The sequence below is a fragment of the Eptatretus burgeri genome, chromosome 2 (genome assembly GCF_056783735.1).
Source record: "Eptatretus burgeri isolate ZD-2024b chromosome 2, Ebu_testis_v1, whole genome shotgun sequence".
NCBI lineage: Eukaryota > Metazoa > Chordata > Myxini > Myxiniformes > Myxinidae > Eptatretus > Eptatretus burgeri.
Window position 1 is genome coordinate 894,640 of NC_140962.1, and position 20,000 is coordinate 914,639.

At 36.7% G+C, this 20,000-nt stretch overlaps 1 protein-coding gene across 2 annotated transcripts in view; it reads left to right on the forward strand.

The window, feature by feature from the left end:
* Positions 1 to 20,000, forward strand: part of LOC147031245 (growth arrest-specific protein 6-like) — a 179,209-nt gene that overhangs the window by 116,742 nt on the left and 42,467 nt on the right. The window lies entirely within an intron of this gene.

The window sequence follows — 20,000 nt, forward strand, 5'->3', positions numbered from 1 at the left end:
GGGTGGATAATTTTTTAATTAAATAAACATGTTGTGTGTGGGGAACTAATTAACTAATCACTAATTATGTGAATATGATGAATATGGGTGAAGCTTGTGTGGGCTTTGTGTGTGTGGAGCTTGTCGGGGGTTTGTGTGTGGTGTGGTTTGTGTGGGGTTTGTGTGTGGTGGGGTTTGTGTGGGGGTGGTGGGGGGTGGGGTTGGGGTGGGGTTTGTGTGTGGGGGGGTGTGTGTGGGGTTTGTGTGGGGTGGGGTTTATGTGGGGAGCTTGTGAGGGGTTTGTGTGTGTGGAGTTTTTGTGTGGAGTTTTTGTGTGGAGCTTGTGGGGGGTTTGTGTGGGTGGGTTTTGTGTGGTGGAGTCAAAAAGGGGCGGAGTCAAAAAATTTAAATTTATCTTTGTCTTTTGTAATTCCTGTGAATAAAATGAACCTAAAATCTCTTCCCCTTCCAAATCATATATCTTATAAGTCCAAGGAACCGTATCTATGACATCAACAATTTTAAAAAGTTCGTTTGTCCATCTTTTAATATAACCTTTTTCAAAATGAGATTTCCACCTATATATTCTTACGATATCACCAACTTTGAACTTAGGTTTTCTGACATTAATCTCTTTTTCATATTTTAATTTTGTAAATGTTTCTGATGGTTTCATATTTGTTGACGTGTGAATTGTGTCATTATACTTATCCACAATATCCTGAATAAAAGATGACCATTGTTGTGAACCGAGTTGTGTGAATTTTTTATATAGTCTCTCTTTTAAGGTACGATTAAAACGTTCAACAACAACTGCCTTCCCTTCATTAAAGGTACTGTATAATGTAATACTGTTATTTTTTAGAAAATTCATAAATGTCTTGTTATAAAACTCTCTACCCTCATCAGTCCACAATTTTTTAAGTTTTCTCTTACTTTTATTAAATATCTGTTGAAAGGCTAACATAAGAGTATTACCTGTTTTGTTTTTTAATGGTACAACCCATGCGTATCTACTCCTCAAATCAATAACGGTTAAAGCATACTTGTACCCCTTATCATTATTGAGTTCAATCAAATCAGCAGACCAGATATAATCAACTTCCTTGGAATAAACTTTCCTTCTCTGAAACTTTGTGAATATTGGTTTATGTAATTCATCAGCTAATTGCTCTTCAGTCTTAATGACATCATTAGAGCCTATAAGTTTTTGAATTTCCAAGTCCAAGTTTCAATTTAGCACTGATCATCTTCTTCACAATGAACCGATCAACTTTTTCTCTCAAGGTTGGATTTTGTATCAGAGACAAATTATACAACATTTCTCTATCGGCTTCATGCTTTTCTTCCAACGTTGTGGTATTCCCATAATCAATATCGTGTCTCATGCACACTTCATCAACTCTATTGATGGGCTTACTCCAGGATTTAGGATTGTCTGCCTCATCTAATCTTTTATCCAAGTTTGTGCCTGGACCACAGAAAGAATACCCTGGAAGATGTAATTCCCCTGGTATTCCAGTAGTTGTAAATTTACTTCCTGATAAAAACTTTTGTATATCTCCTCCTCGTTTGTGTTTGGAGATAAATTGATTTTTTTTTTGAACCACACACCGAACATATACCTTTTTGTACAACCCTGTTATTTTTACTTTTAATATATGAAATATTTTTAGTATTAGTTTTCTTTTTACATTTGAGACAATAACCCATTTATTTATGTGAAAAATTCCTGCAGAGTGCAAAAACCTTTTTAGTTTCCAACATGCACATTTGAATCTTAATTTTTAAAACATAAAGAATCCTTAGAAATGCCTTCACTCTCTCCTCCATTTATTTAAGAAAAAAAAAAAAATGAAAAACTTGAATTAAAATGAATATCTTGTCGATGTCAATATTCTTGTCGAAAGTATTGCAAATACACTTGTCAATTCTTTGTTTTCCTCCTCGGTGGGTTGAGTTATTTTCTGTAATACCACCAATCTTTTTTTAATCTCACTGGTTTCCATATTTTGATATTTATTTTGTCTCGCTCTTTCCTCCCTCTCCTTCTCTCTCTTCTCTCTCTTCTCCTTTTCCTCCTTCTCTTTTTTCTCCTTCTCTTTCTTCTCCCTCTCCTCCTTCTCTCTCTTCTCCTTTTCCTCCTCTTCCCTCTCTTCTTCAACTCCTTCCTCATCCCTTATTATCCTTGAATCGCTTACACCCCATAGAATATCATACATATATTCATCAGGATTTCTTGTTATTCCTGTATCCAAAATAATTTTTTTTACAACAGGAAACCAATAAAATTTCTTTTGAATTTCTAAAAGAGCGTTACGTTTTCTTAAATTTATAATTTTTTCATTATTTAACATTTTCATTAAATCTAAAGTTGTCGGTTTATCAACATCAGCATAATGCCAATCTTTTATTGAAAATACCTCATTCTTATGTTGTAGAACATATTTATTAAAATACCGAATACCCTTTTCTTGAAGGTATGCTTGGACACAGAAATGATAATTTTCTTGAAGCATTCTTTCTAGCATTTATGTATTAGAAATATATGTCAGAATAATATTATGGCACGAAACACCTCCCCATCTTCCCATAGTTAAATCATTTTGTATTTCCTTACTTATTATATATAATCGTGTTTTTTCTGTTTTCATGAGATAAACAAGGGCAAAACCATTATTATATTTACCCTTATTAAATTCTTTTATTTGTTGTTTACTAATCGTGGCCCCACAAAACTCATTCTCGATACCAAGTGGATAATATTCTTCCTTACGAGACTGATTTAATTGTTCCAGGTCTTCGAGGTTAATTTTAAATGACCAATTATACCCTAAATCATTCAAATCATACCCCCATTGTTCTATTCTCATACAAACGATACGCCCTTCTTTATAAAAATTTATTTTAATTCGAACTGTGAATTCTGTATGACGTGGAGATAATATCAACACTTCTGTATCTTTGGAATACACGGCCGTTTTATTTAAGGATATATATATTGTGATAAATCGCTTTATCTCACCAAGTCATTCGCGTCAGTCGGGCTTGGATAATTTTTTAATTTATAAGCATTTTTCATGTTAATATTTTTGGTTATATTATATTTATGTCGTTCAGCCTGTGCCTTTGTGTAATCATTTGATAAATCAATATCCAGTTCTTGAGATACACCAAAGATAGAACCATCTTTACCAACATAAGTCATTTATATTAGATTAAAAATAATATCATAATTTTTTTTATTTTTGTTGAGTTGAAATAACACATATAGACATAATTGACCACAACACTTGGAATTTAATTCTTGGACTTGAAATGTTTGATAAACACCATTCTGTAAGAATTTTATGACTTCAACAGGTGGTGGAAGACCAAAACTATCAAAATAATATTTGTCTTGACGATTAAAAATACAAACCCAATGAGAACCGTTCCAATTATTATCTTCTAAGTTCATAATAATATTCTTTGTATGTTTCAGCACATTTGTTAATTCATCTCTCATACAAATAACCACATTATGAATTTTTAATTTCTTACAATATTTGACAAGTTGTAAATTTGATGTTGTATTCTTTCCAAATTCTTTAAACCACTCATCAATGCTCATTTATTTATTAGAAAGATATAATCCATTACCTCTTTTCGTTAATTTTACACCTGCTTGTGCTATAGAAGAAAGCATATCTCCAACGAACAATATCGCTTTATCAGGCAGATCTTCAAGTTTTTCAGCAAAATCTACAATTACACCACTTCCACTAATTTGTTTCTCCAACTCTTTGTTATGTCTTTCCAATTCTTTTTGAGCCTGGAGTTGAGCCTTCCTTTCGTTGGCAGTTTTCACCGCTGTTGAAATACCACCCGTCAATGCTCCAACTGCACTTAAACCAGCAAATAAAGGAATTAGAAATGGGAGAAATCCTCCACTCGTCTCTCTTATTGAATATTTTTTCAACATTGGTTTTGTCATTTTAATTTTAAGTGAGCCAGTGTCATTCAAGATTTTAACCTGTTCTCTTGTGAGCAAAACATCAATTCTTACTGCTCTTTTTCTCTGGATTGTATTAACGTTAATCGTACAAGGCTTTTGATTTTGAACACAAGATGATAGTTTACGAAGATTGATTTGATTAACATATACCCCAGTTGGTACTTTGCCACTCATTTATTTAACAAAAAATTATGTGAGACTAATCATCACACCATTATCTGTATTAATGTGTAAATCTGTTTCTTCCAAAAGCAAACAATATGTATCAACTTCTTCACTCTCTCCTCTTTCAATGTAAAGGGAAGTATCCACTCGATTAGACTTTATAGTTTCCTTTTGAGCACTCAGGTCAAACGCATAGATTGTATACAAACTTTTAAATGCTGTCATATCCAAAATAGGTTCTTTATTTCCATTACTTTCACACACCTTTTGGTAAGACTTGTATGCTTCAGCAAAATCATTTTTTTCCCAATTAATTTCCAATCTATCTCGTGGATAAAATGTTCCATCTAGAGAAACGCGAAGTTGTTTCACCTTAGCATTATCACTCAATGCATTATTCTTATCAGTTGCAGTATCACCATCTGGCTTTTTAAAAATGATCCACAGATATCGTGGCTTTCCTTCCAGAACACCCAAATTCCACGTGTAAGTAGTTTGGTTGAGTTTAATGTGTTGACATCTTCTTTTGAGGTATGATACACTGAGTGGTTTCTTTGAGTTAAGTCTTCGATTCAACATCTCTTCTGTTTTAAGATTAGGAGTATATTCACTGATATACCAACTCATCTCCTCAATTACAAATTTATTCTGATCACCAAAAGCATTACCAACACCAAAAAGCAATCGATTTTCATTATCATTCCTTTGTAGTTGAAATCTAATTTTAAGACCATACAGAACTTTATCATGATCACAAAATCCAAATATACCTTTAAGAGGAACTGCCACAGTAAAACTATTTTCTGCTTTTGTATCATCATTATACGCTCCTTTCCTTTGAGTATATCCAGGGTCTGTGTTTGTTCCCGTTGACATATCAGGAATAAAACCTTCGACAGACCCCTTTCCCATTCTATCACTAATTGTATAGAGTGTAAATTTCATCATTTCAGATACAGCAGAGACATAATCAACTGCTTCAACTTCTTGTGTTCCAATATACAAACGCACACTATCAAACATTTTCCAGAAGAAATCATTTACAAGTGTAGCGTTTGTGTTAGTCGCAGCCTTAGTGAATTTAAATTTACACAACAAGAAACTTTCGGATAGATTCAAATAGGTTTGTTGATTATTTATTTCAAAACTTTTTGTACCATTCGTATTCCAGTCTGTTCCAGTTATTGCATTTACCTTGAAGTAATCTTCTTTTTTAGTGGAGTTTGAGATAATAATAGTATCATCCAAATCATAGATACTATCAATTGCTTCCATACTTGTATTTATTTCGGAAAAAAAGATGTTAAAACTTTTGAAACCCTGATCCAAGTATTTGAATTATTTTCTGTCGTTCTTGGGGGGACAACTCAGTTTTGCCTTTCTTAATTTCTTTTATTGCTTGTAATTTATGAGATTCCTTCTGGGCATCTTTTCTGCTCTTTACAACACCTGCTACATTTCCCACAGCAGAAGCAGTTGAACCAATTAGATCTTTATGTTTTAGAATAGTTGAACCAATACCCATGAGAGTATCAATTATCCCATCTCCTCTAAATTGATGTCCAACACCCCTTTGTCTCTTAGGTTTATAGTATCCTCTACCAAGATACATACCTTCACCCTTGTAGTATGGGGAAAGGAACATCCCATCCCCTGTAATTATTTTATATTTTCCCAACTCGTGTTTCCTCACAATAACCATCGTATTTATTTATTGGAAAACTTCACGTAGGTGAATTCTGATGGATATAACTTCTCCATTAAAATAAATCATACGATTATCTTGGTCGGTTATCCTAAAATTTACTCTGTGTATGGTTTTTCCTGACACAGGGAGATAAACCAAATTTTTGGGTTCCATATTGAATTTATAACCAATTGGAGTTGAGTATGCGCTGAATGAAAATATTGCATTTGTTTTCTTTTCCATCATTATAAGCACCATCAATCAAATCACAGTGAATTAACACCGAATTTATTCCTGAGGATATTTGAATGACATTATCACTGTAAAACGTCCCATTAGTTTCAATCTTTTTTGAGGAGAAACGCAATAACTCTCTAAATGAATTATCAATTGTGAAATCAACCTTGTAGTTATTCTTAACTTTAATCGTTGATTTTGAAGTATGTTTTTGAATGTCTATAACAATATTTTTTGGTTCATCACCCTGTTCTTTCATAAGACGAGCAATTTCGGAAGATATTTGAATAATCTCATATGCTCCGGGTGAGACTGTTATCGTTTTGTATCCACTTCCCGGATTATAACTAAACTTGTCATTTTTATCAGTTATATTAAATAAGGTATTATAAGTTTCCATGGACAAAAAGATGCCTCATATTCTTTTGTTGGGTCAAGTTGTAGTGGTTATGGGAATGAAGATGTGTGGTCGCTTGTTGTGAAATTAAAACTCAGGATTGTGCTTCTCATCTTATTTAATATGAGATAAAATGTCTTTATATTGAGATTTATTAATTATTTTCATGTTCATCAACTGGTCTAAAATGGCTGATGCTTCATTAAAACAATTGTTATTTCCAGCCTTCTTACTACCTAACAACAATAACAGTCTATTAACTAATTGCGATGGGTCATTTGGAAGAAAACTAACACCTGAACCAAGGATACTTAAAGCCTGAATAATGTGTTTCTCCTTCTCATTCTTCCTACTTTTACCAGAAAGAATAACCCTATAATTTAGAGTGTTCAGCAGATCAATATATACTCTATCATCATTATTTTCCATATCCTATGGTTTATCAATATACTTTGATTCATCCCTCACAGTTGAACCTTGTCTTCCATCTTTTGTGAGAAGAAACATTAATCTCGGAGTTAGTTTAACAGGGGGTTGAGCAGAACCTAAGAACCTTAATTCATCATTAAATATCAATACCTTTTCTTGAACAAGATGAAATATTGCTGGTTGTTCTGTTGGAATGAGTCCTGCTTTGGTTTTTGAATCCGCTGAATATTCAATGTTTTGAAGAGCATTCACAATATAATCAGGGGGTTGATTCATCTCTTCCAGTTGTTGAAATAAACCTTCATCATCATATACCTTTAATTCTCCTAAATGCTCTAATTCTTCCTCCGTCATTTGATCAAAATCTTTTGACATTTGAAGTTTTTTAGGAGTATATTCTACTGTGGGAACTGTGGAAACATCTTTCATTTTTTCTTGGGAAGTTTTTAAAAGTGGTTTAAAAAATTTCTCTTGTTTTCTTTCAAATGCTTCTGCGTTTCTTCTTTATGTCTTCCTGCTGTTTTACAACTTTTGAAACCAACTCTTGATGTTCCTTAAATCTTCTTGCTCTTTCTTTTGCATCCATTTATTTATTGTAAAATATCATTTAATGAATTGTAAAGATCAACAGGGAAATTTTCCTTTTCTTCATCATTCAAGTAGATGTGTTCAAATAAATCCTTTTCTTTAAATATTTCATCAAATTCTTTATTAACCTTAATGCGAGTTGTAATTTCTTCTTCACTAATACTTGCATCTCTGCTTTTCATACGTTTACGTTGAGTTTCTTCATCAACATCAAAACCGAATGATAAAATCTTCACTCCGCTCAGATGTTTAATAATTTGTCTCGTTCCTTCTGGATTAGTTTCTAACATCTCAAGACCACCAGATTTTAGTTTCCTTAACTCACTCTTACAATGTGAATATTTTGTTGTCCCAAGAGAAACCTCCTCAAATATTTGACCTTCATTCCTCAATCGCATATGTTCCTCCACTGAAATATAGTGATAATCTTCACCTTTTACTTCTCCAGGTCTTATTGCTCTAGTTGTTGTTGATACAATGCGTATCACGGGGTGTTTTTAAAGTAAATTTACAATATTCTCATTTGTACTACACAAGAACCTTGTTTATGAAAGTTTTTTCCAGAAGCAGATTTACCCACAACATTTACAATAATAGTTGTCATTTATATATGTAATTGTTTATAAAACAAAAAAATATATCCCTTAATATCTCATCTTGTTTCACAATAATATATTTATATTTTTCAGTCGTGTGCTTCATGTAATCCTCAAATTTCTTTTTACTACATAATGTAGAACAATTATCTCTCCAAAAATTATTGATATCTATTGAATTTAACTTGAATAAAATAAAAGTATTAGCATTGTTTCTGATGGAACGACGAGGAAGTTGAAAGTACGATTGACTGAGATAAATACAATTACAAGAAGAATGCCTCCCTCTTGTGTAGTAGCTGTCCATTACCGTTTGGTTTCTCTCATTAACACAATCATCAAAGATAACGAGGTTCTTTTTTGATTTATCCAAATCTTGGGGAGACGGTATATCATCCGTATTATCACTAAGAATACAAGTTATCGGATTTGAATTCTTTTTACATCTCTGTGTATCACAAAATAGTTGAATTATATCTTCAATGTTATAATCATTTAGGTTTTTTTGACGTTTAAATAAACCGATTATATCTTCTTTTTGAAGACCAGCATTAAAACCTTGTGAGAGTAGTTGATACTCTGGTTGAAAACTCGACTTTGTAAAAATTATTAAATTATCATAATCTAAAAAGTTGGGAGTGAGGAGCATCTTTAAAAGTAAGCAGGTTTTTCCACATCCACTTGAACCAACTATGAGACATCTTAATGAATTTGGGAGATTTTTATGGTTGTTAAATTTTATCTTATTTTCCCAAATGGATAAAAAATCATTCATTTATATATTTGGAAAACAGGTTATTTAATTTATTATTGGCTTTTTTAGAAACTCTATATTTTATCCTAAGTTCAGGTTTAATTTCAAGGTAATCCATTATTTTATTTATACAATATCTTGTGTTGATATTTCCCTGAAAATTACATCCATGAATAATATATAACAACAATCCTTTGAACATTTTTCTTATACGTTCAGTTTCTTCCCATGTAAGGAAAGGTGTGTTATCACCCTCATACTTTACATTCATTTCTCTAATTAATCTTGTAAAGTAATTCATTTTTGGTGTAAATCTAAAAGAATTATTTTCCTTTTTATATTTTTTATTATCATTAATTAGAGGATAATCACAAAATATACATTGTTTATAGGCTTTTGACTCTGTGTTTAATCCCCGTCTTTCACACGCAGGACAATTCTCAAATTTGTCATATGGAGAATCAGGCAATTCTAGCATATTTATAAAGTAAAACTTTACTTAAACTGAAATTCATCTATACTTTCAGTTGTATATTGACTCATATTTAATAATATTACCATCGATATCAATATACTTTTTTTCATTACCAGATTCAACGACAACATTTTTTATATTAAAGGTTATTTTAAAATGATCGTTAACTACTATTGAACGAAATGTCATTTCACCTGTTATATTAACATCCTTTATTTCATCAGGATTTACATCTTAAAGGCCCGGTCACACCTTGACGTTTTAGCCAACGTATGCCGATTTTTGAATTTTTTTTCTAAAACGCTGGCACACGTTGAATACGTTATGGGTAAGTTTTGATAACATTGAGAGCACGCTGAAAAACACTGCCATACGTCGTTGTACGCTGGCTTTAAACGTTGTACTTTTCGGTTGTCCTCAAATTTTTTCATGCTTGAAATTTCACGACGTATGCCGGCGTATGACTCACACGTTCCGCTACGCTGGCCACAAGTTGTATGCACGGTCTGCGATCGTTGACAGACGTCAACACATGCTACTTGTAAGTTAATCATCAGTTGAGACACGCCGAGGTAATGTTTAGCGTACCCGAAACTTATTTCTAACCTATGATTAACGTGTTGTTGGCACGTTACGCGATCGTTGCCACACATCGACAGACGTTACTTTTAAGTTACTCATAGGCTGAAAGACGTCGGTATAATGGATCGTCCTTGCATCAGCGTCCATGGCCACGGCCAGGACATTTATTTGCAGCATTCTTCAAACGTTTCTTCGGCATGACGAGGATGTTCACACTTCGATGTCTAGCTTAGCTATGATTCCAATTGTCCATCGGCAGCGTCTATTTAAAATAGTCGAGTTTGAGTGTTTTAACACGTTCAGAAGAAACGCTTCAAATTTCAAAACCTCAGCGTCAAAAAACAAAGGCGAGTGACAGCAATTTAAATCGTTCATTGTAAACAATGAAACTAGCTGAGTGGCACCGTTTAAAAGTCGTTGAGTGTAAAAAAAATCCAATTGTTGAGGCAAGCGTCTACTTTCAATAGTGGAGATGCATCCATTTAAATCGTTGAGTGGCAGCCTATGAACCTACCCGTGGACACGCGGACGCAAGGACGATCCATCATAACCCACACCCTCCCCCTCACACTCACCTACTATTGCAAACATGAACAAACTACTACTAATACTAATACTAATACTAATACTAATACTGATACTGTTACTGCTGACATGGACATCGACTCAAAAAGGAACTCGAAAACACTGTTGGGTTCCCTTTTATGAGCAGCATTTTTATATACCAATTCCCAAAACTGCTGGGAACACGTCTTTATATGGCAGTTGTAACCTAGAAACACGTTCATTTTTTTTTTTTGTCGACCGGAAGACGTCATTGGAATACGTCTACATACGTTGATGTGTGTTGGAACTACGTAAAGAATTGGTGCAAAGCACGTCAAACATAAGTTAGAAATAACTTTCGTGTAAAAAAGACATTACCGCGACATGTTTCGACTTCTGAGTAGCTTAGAAGTAGCCTTTGTGGACGTGTGTAAGCGTCCACATATCGTGTGTAAAACTTATCCCCATCGCATGCGGAACGTGTGTCATACGCCGAGTACGTCGTAAAATTTTGAACATGTTTAAAATTTCTTGACGTACTCTACTTACTACGACGTATGATAGCGTACTTTAGCATTGTACTCACGTATACCAAACTTACTCATACCGTATTTGACGTGCCCCAACGTTTTAGACACATTTTTCTTAGGTTGGCATACGCTGGCAGGATCGCCAAGGTGTGACCGCGATGTTGACACTTCCATTTCTACGGCAGTTATGATTCGAATCGTTGTGCGCAGCCTTTTAATAGGCTACGTCACGACATCGTCGGCGATGCGTGCAACGCGCTATGCCGAAGTTAGACTATCGTTGGGCATCGGTTGTGTAGGCCGACAACAAGTTCAGCATTCGTTGGTATAAGTTATCTATAACACAACGAAACGTTCTGTGTCCATTACTAATATGTTATGCATACGACCAACTCGTTATGAATACGTCCGAATCTTAAAAAAAAAACATCAAAAGTTCAACGTCAGCCAGCGTTTTACATACATTTTAATACGTTGACATCGCTGGCTAAAACGTCAAGGTGTGACCGGGCCTTTAGGGTTGTTGAAAAAAATACAAATTTCTCCTTGCATATTACAAATGGTCTTATCTTTTCTTTCTAAAGCTTCATCCATAAGGTTTTTGTTTTTTGATACTTTTTCTTGTTTCATTGCTTTTTCTAGTTTTGAATATTGTTACGGATTCGCGCCCGCCGGCGTGCTGACGGCCACGTTACTCGAATCGCGGCACGTCGCCCACCGGACGGACAATCCAGTCGTGACCCTCTCGGACTAACGCCGGGAACCAGTCACGGGTGGACCTTTCGGTCTCACCGCGATCGAGCCAATCGGCCCCCGCGTGGGATAGGGTTGCTCGCCAAATTCGACCTACCTAAGTACCCACACGGAGGGTAGACCGGGCGATCGCACCTCGCCGCAGGTCGACTTCGGACACGGGCCACATGAGCGACCCGTTCCGTACTATCGGGATAACCGAGCGGTGTTATCGTCGGCCTCGACGGTTCGATTAATTATCGGGCGTATTCAGCCCACTACCAACCCTTTACGTGAAGCAAGATGAGGATTCAATGAAAGAAATGACGAAGCGAAGCGGGAAACAGTTCAACACAAAGCACATTTATTCGCGATGAACGGAAAGCACACATATTCAATTCCACCAAAAGCACATAGAAAAGGAAAAGAAACACAATGCAATTTTACACAAAAAGCAAATGCGACAATGCAGATCTAATACCGATTACGCGAGCACACGGCAACACTTATACAATTTTACTTCACAGACGGCGCCGACAACACATATCCAAAACCAAGAAAAAGAAAAGAGAACCCTCAAGGATGAGGCGGGCCTGAGGCCGAGACCGGGTCGGGCCTACCCGTCTGGTGATGAGACGCGGAGCGGCGATGGTGCCTCAACTCCGCGGGCCTCGCGGACAGTGTCTGGTAGGGGGTGGGAAAGGGGCCCCCTTGGTCGCACTATCTCAGCGCGGGGGGAAACAGGAGGGGGTTGCTGATGCTCGGGGGAAAGGAGGATTTCTACTCTGCCTCGAGTCCCGCGACGAGCGTGTCCACCTCGACCAGGTCGCGCCGTCGGCCTCCCTGGTGTGCAGCTCCCGGCACGACGCGAGCACCCCCTCGTCTGCCCTCGCCGCCTCTCCACAGCTCCGTCCCCTTCGCTCCGACTCCAACGCACACGACGACGACCAACTCCTTCTTGCTTCTTCTTCCCAACTCCACCGGCTGCGAAGTCTTAACTCTCTTGACTTGACGAACGCGGTCGCTTATATAAGCCCCGTGGCTTCGCCTTTGACCCCCTGCCTTCGACCTTTCACCTCGCTCCCCATTGGCCCGACAAAAAGTGGGCGTGAATGCATTTTGATCCATGAATTTGCATATAGCGACCGCCCTCCAACGCCCTGGAGGCGGGGCCAAATCGCCCCTCGCTCACCGATTGGACGGAACAAAAGTGGGCGTGTGTCGTTTTTGATCCGTTTTTGGAGCGGAAAATCCGTGGTTTTGTACACGCTGTTCGGCGCGCGCCCTGCACGAGTCCAACACCGGTACCCACAAGCGGCGCAAGAACGGTGGCGATGCGACGGTTGCGAGGTGTGACGTGAAGCGGCGCCGCGGTGGGTGGTTGATGTTGTGGTTGGTGGTGGTAACAATGGCGGTTGGTCCAAAATAAAGATAGTAAAAGAAAAACGGCTATCCTGAAGAGTCGCAGCACGCATGAATAACATTTATTCCCTCCAGACAACGGGTTTGGGCCTAACTACACATATACTTACCGAGATACCTCACCTAAGGGACCTGAATGGTGGTTTGCGAATTTGGTAACCACAACAATATATTACCAGAAGGAGAGGAGAAACTTTTGTTAGAGATACTTTAATTGATGTTCTACCAGGTATACTAAAAGCCCTTCCACTGAAGGAAATTGAAGAACTCATTATTTACCATAATTGTTTTTATCCAATAGTTTTTTTTTTTTTTATTTATTTTTTTTTTTTTGTATACCTTGGTCGAGGCTCGTATGAGAGCTAACACACAACTCACAGCAAGGAGGCATGAGACAAGAGGGGTGGGAGTGGAAGGGACAAAACATTGGGGAACAGACACAGGTGAACTGTGGAAGGGAGAGGGATGGGGATGGGACGGGGAACATGGCGAGGAGAAGATGGACATTACAGGGACTTTCAGGAAGGAAAGCAGGAGAATTGAAGGAAGTGGGCTTGGGTGGATTATCGTGGGTAGAAAAGATCGAGGATTTGGATGGGGGAAGATAAGAGGTGGTGGTGAACAGCTGTTTTGAAAGCCTGGAGGGAAGAATGGGAAAGAATAGAGTGAGGAATTTATTCCAAAGGCGGGAAAAAAGAGGAATGAAAGAGTGAAGATGAGCAGTGATTCGTGATTTTGGTAGTTTTACCAGAAGGGGGTTGTTGGCGGACCTTGAGCGCCCTGTGGAAATGTGGTTGGGACAAATCGCAGAGAGAGCAGGGGGGCAAGGCTGGAGAGGAGTCGGTAGAAGACAGAAAGACCACCGACCAACCTGCGGTGATTGAGTGAGAGGCTCAAAGACTCAGCTTCATTGCGGGAGATGCCAATGATCTTAAAAGCCCTGGTTTCGACAGCGTGAAGTCGAGAAAGGTGGGAGGCAGGAGCACCAGCCCAGAGGGGAGAGCAGTACTCCATCAGGCTACGGACAAAAGCTTTGTAAGTAGTCAGGAGCTCAAGAGGGCCGAGGAAGGACTTTGCACGACGGAGGATTCCCAGTCGGCGACTGGCTTTTGAGGCAAGGTTGGAAATGTGACTTTCCCAGGAAAGGTCATGGCAGATAGTGAGACCCAGAAGCTTGAAAGAAAAGACTTCTTCCAGAGGATTGTTGAGAAAGTGGATGGGGGGTTTTGTAAACGGTCCTTTCGAAGAGACATAGTGAGAGTGTGAGATTTGTGTGGATTGAAAGACATGTTCCACGTGTTGGACCAGTTTGTGATTTTATCCAGATCTGCAGTGAGCGAAGAAGCTGCTGCTTGCCGGTCTGAGGGATGACAGATGGTACGGCAGAGGGTGGAGTCGTCGGCAAAGAGAAATAGAGGATTTTCCAGAGAGTCCGAGAGATCATTGATGAAAACCAGAAAAAGAACAGGGCCCAGAACGCTACCTTGAGGAACTCCAGCCTGCACAGGAAGAGGGGATGAAAGAACTCCGTTTAGGGCCACACGTTGACTGCGACAGGAGAGGAAGTCTGCGAGCCATGAGTGGAGATGGCCTTGAATACCATGGGAAGAGAGTTTGGTGAGTAGGGCAGGGTGCCAGACTGTGTCAAAAGCACGTGATATGTCCAGGGATACGGCTCGGATTTCCTGTCTGGCATTGAGGACCTCCATCCATTGATGGGAGAGCAGTAGCAGCATATCCAGGGTAGAGTGACCTGGTCTGAAACCAAATTGATGATTGGAAATCAAGCCATTGGAGAAGAGGAAGGATTTCATGTCTGAAGCAATGATGAATTCCATAACCTTGCTGATGATTGGGAGAAGGCTGATTGGTCTGTAGTTACAGGGATCTGTTTTTGCACCTTTTTTATGCAGGGCAGTGATGTTAGCAGATTTCCAAGCAGATGGCAGATGACCTTGGGAAAATGAGAGGGTGAATAGAACAGAGAGAGGGTGAGCAAGAGCAGAAGAGCAGGCTTTGAGGACACGTGGGCTGATGCCGTCTGGACCGGTTGCAGAATCTGACTCGAGGTTTGAAAGCAAGCTCTCCACCTTGTCAGGAGAAAAGGATACAGAGTCCAGGGACAGTTGGGTGCGACTGGGTAAAGTGGGTAGAGATAGTGATGGGTTTGGGACACAAGATTTAGCTGCAAACACCGAGTTTAGACATTCAGCTTTATCACGTGTGGAATCAGCAGTGCGGCCATTTGAGGTAAGGGAGGGGATGGAGGGGGAACATACACCAGAAACAGATTTGATTAAACGCCACCAGGATTTTGAGGAGGGAGAGAGGTTTGAGAGTTCAGACTTGAGATGAGAAAGATGTTGTTTTCTGGCTCTCCTGAGGGTAGATACACACTTGTTCCGAGCTTTGTGGAAAGAACTGAGATTGCCCTCAGTTGGGTTTGCTTTCCATGAGGCAAAGGCAAGTTGTTTCAGGACAACTGCCTCGCCACAAGCTTCAGTAAACCAAGGGCGGGAGGAAGGGTAAGACAACTGAACACGAGAGGGGATAAATCTGTGCATGAGGGAGAGCAAGTTTCTTTGAAAGAATTCCCAGGATGAGTTGATGTTTGAGAAAGTAGTGATAGGAGACCAGTCTGTAAGTTTGATGGCTGCTCGGAGACCCTGCCAGTCGGCTTGAGTGAAATGCCAGACTCGACGGCGGTGAGGTGGTTCTCTGATGACAGCCAGAGAGATGTCCACTTTAACAAGGACGTGGTCAGAAGAACCAATTGGAGCGAAGGAAGAGCAGCAGATATTGTCAGGGAAATTTGTCAAAATCAGATCCAGAAGAGATGGAGTACCATTGGTTGAGATCCGGGTCGGGAAGTTGACCGATTGAGTCAGTCCCAATGAGTCACAGAAAGCTTTTGCTGATGTCCCATGGCAGGTGAGAGAGGTACCCACACCTAGCCAACTGGCGTGATGACAATTGAAGTCGCCACATAAGAGGAAGAGAGAGTTTGGATGAGAAGATAGAAGATGGTCCATGTTTTCGGAGAGTGAGGTGTAGATGGATGGAGTTGTTATATTTATCTTTGTTCAATTTTACATCCTTGACATATTTCTCAGTATCTTTAACAAATGAAGAGATTGATTGAAACTTGTCTTTTGTGTCTTGAAACATTGTATTTATTAAGTGAAAAAGTTGGAGGATAAAATGGTTTTAAGCACAGATTCACCTGCAACATAAACGAAATTTTCATCAAGAAAATTTTAGTTTAAGCAAAGATTTATTATATAAATATGGTGAATACAACATACTGCGATGTTTGTAATCACAAATATAAACATTATAGAAAACACCTCCGAACCAACAAACACACATTTAATCTATTTCATAAAATATCTCCTCTTGAGTTGGAAAGAAAACATTGTGATATCTGCTCAAAGGATGTTTTGAAGAGTAGTTATAATAGACATCTTCAATCACAAAAACACAAGAAAAATGAGTTTAAAGTAAAGGGAGACTATTATATTGAAAACACTGATGGGGCATTTTAAGGGCATATAAAAATAAGGATTTTTCAATTTGGAGAACCCGGTCCATCATCAATAGCTGAATCAATTGAAATAGTGAAACCTGATGTTGAAAAAGTTATTAAAAAGACATTAAAAGAAATGAAAACTTTAAAGTTTTATATGGGAGTGAAAATGAATATGAAAAGACAAGATGAAGAACAAACTCCTTATATGAGAACAGATCTTCATTTTATAACAACATTTCAAGATTTTTTGAATAGTGGGGTTTATGAAGAACTATCAAAACAAGAGGAGGATGTTGATAATACAGTGGTAGGAAGTGGATTCAATATTTAAAAAATCATCTTTTTAGATATACACATTCTAAAATCAAACCCTCTTAAAGCTTCTTCTTATATTGAATTACCAAAAGAAATAAAACTAAAGAAGGCAGTTGTTAATATTAAGAACAATGATAATAAATGTTTTCTCTGGTCTGTTCTTGCTCACTTTCATCCACCAAAATGTAATTCAGAAAGAGTAAAACAATATATGAAATATGAGAATACCTTGGACATTAAAGATTTTAAATTCCCAATGCCACTAACAGATATTCCTAAATTTGAGAAAAAGAATAATCTTTCTATTAATGTATATGGATTAACGGATACAAAGTTCAAATATTAAAAATTTCAAACAACTATAAAAATGAAGAAACACACATTGATCTTTCATATTTTAGTGTTGGAAATAATTCACATTACACATACATCAATAATTTATCAAGATTAATCTCTTCTCAGGTATTCAGAACAGCAAACAAAATATATCCTTGTAAGCGATGTCTTAATTCATTTCATACAAAATAACGATTAGAACAACATTCAAAATATTGTAGTAATCATAAATCAGCTGTAATTACAATGCCTAAACCTGGTGAAAAGATTTCTTTTGAAGATTATAATAAATCTATCATGCACCCATTTGTGATATACGCTGATTTTGAATGTATCCTTAAAAAGATAAATACTGCTTCTCCTAATCCAAAAGAATCATATACAAATAAATATCAAAAACATATTCCTTGTGGTTTCTGTTATTATATCAAATCATCTGTTGGAGAAAAGTATAACAAACTTGAACATTATAGTGGAAAAAAAGCTTCACAAGAGTTTGTAAAACGATTAGAAAAGGATTGTATAAGACTCACTAAATTAATGAAAGAAACAAATGAACCGATGAAATTAGCTAAAGAAGAAAAATTAGAATTCAGAAAGAACAATATCTGTCATATTTGTGAGGGGAAAATGAAGGAGTCTAAAGTTAGGGATCATTGTCATCTTACTGGTAAATATAGAGGTCCCGCTCATTCCTGTTGTAATCTTAATTATAAATTACCTTCTTTTATTCCAGTCTTTCTTCACAACAGCGCCAACTATGATACACATCTATTTATAAATGAACTTTCAAAAACACCAGGGAATATTTCTGCCATAACAAACACAAGTCAAAAGTATATTTCATTTACAAAAATGATATTCACAAAACCTTTAACTCGTATTAGGTTTCTCGATTCTTACAAGTTTATGGGAACACCACTAGCCTACCTCGCATCAAATCTAAGCTCCACCGACTCTTTTCCAAATCTTAATTCATTCTTTCCAAAAGAGGAAATTCTCACTAAAGAGGAAATTCAGATTAAAGAGAGAATTCAAAGTAAAGAAGAAATTCTAATCAATGAGGAAATTAATAAAGAAAATCTAACTGAAGATGAAATTCTAATTATAAAGAAAATTCGAACAATGAATGAAATTCTAACTAAAGAGGAAATTCTGATTAAAGATGAAATTCTGATTAAAGAAGGAATTCTCACGAGAGAGGAAATTCAAACAAGGAATGAAATTCAAAGTAAAGAGAAAATTCTTACATGTAAGGGAATTTATCCTTATGATTATATGGATTCATTTATGAGATTTACAGAAACACAACTTCCATCAAAAGAAAGTTTCTATAATAACCTTTATGAAGAAGAGATAAGTGATAAGGAATATAAACACGCACAAGAAATATGGAAAATATTTAAGATAAAGAACCTTGGAGAATATCATGATTTATATCTAAAAACAGATGTTTTATTGTTAGAGTGATCTAAAAGCTTCAAACACATCAGCTGTCATAATAAAAATTGTTATGGATTAGATCCTGCCCACTATTTCACAGCTCCTGGTTTAGCTTGGAGTGCAATGTTGAAAATGACAAAACAAGATATAGATTTAATCAGTGATGTTGATATGCTTTTGATGATTGAGAAGTCCAAGAGAGGTGGAATATCACAAGTATGTTCAAAAAGATATGCTAAAGCAAATAATAAATATCTTCCAAATTATGACAATGAAAAAGATAGTAATTATTTGATGTATTTTGATGCTAATAATTTGTATGGATGGGCAATGTCTCAATCTCTGCCTTATGGTAAATTAGAGTGGGTGGAAGAAAAGGATTATGAAAAGGCTTTGATGAATATTGTTATTTCTTCTCAAGAGGAATTGAATGACGAAGAAGAAGGTTATTATTTTGAAGTTGATTTGAGGTACCCGAGTGATCTTCATAATAAGCATAAAGACCTTCCTTTTGCATGTGAGAAAGAAACCCCAAAGAAAGAATGGTTCAGTGATTATCATGAAAGTTTTAATATTAAAGGCAAATCAACAGAAAAGTTATTAACAACATTCTATGATAAAGAGGGATATGTTTTGCATCAGAGAAGCTTAAAACAGTTTTTGAGAGAAGGATTGAGAGTAGCTAAAATTCATAGAGTTTTAAAATTTAAACAAAGTCCTTGGGTGAAAAAGTATATTCAATTCAATACAGATATGAGAGCAAATACAAAAGTAAAATTTGAAGGGGACTTTTATAAATTAATGAATAATGCTGTATTTGGAAAGACTATGGAAAATGTTAGAAACAGGCAAAACATTAGATTCGCAACATCTTGGAAAGAAGCTTCAAGATTGATAAATAAACCAAGTTTTGAGAGAGAAGAGGTTTTTTCAGAGAACTTTTCTGCTATTCATATGAAAAAGGAAAGTATTATAATGGATAAACCAATTTATATTGGAACAGCAGTTCTTGATTTGTCAAAGATATTCATGTATGATTATTTGTATAATGACTTAAAGAAAGAGTATGGTGAAAATGTTTGATTGTTGTATATGGACACTGATAGTTTTATCCGAGATATAAAAACTGATGATGTTTATAAAGATATGAAGAAAAATATTGGAGCATATGATACAAGTAATTTCAGCAAGAAGAGTGAGTTATTTTCCAAAAAGAAAGAAAAGGTTATTGGTAAGTTTAAGGATGAGTTGGGTGGAAAAG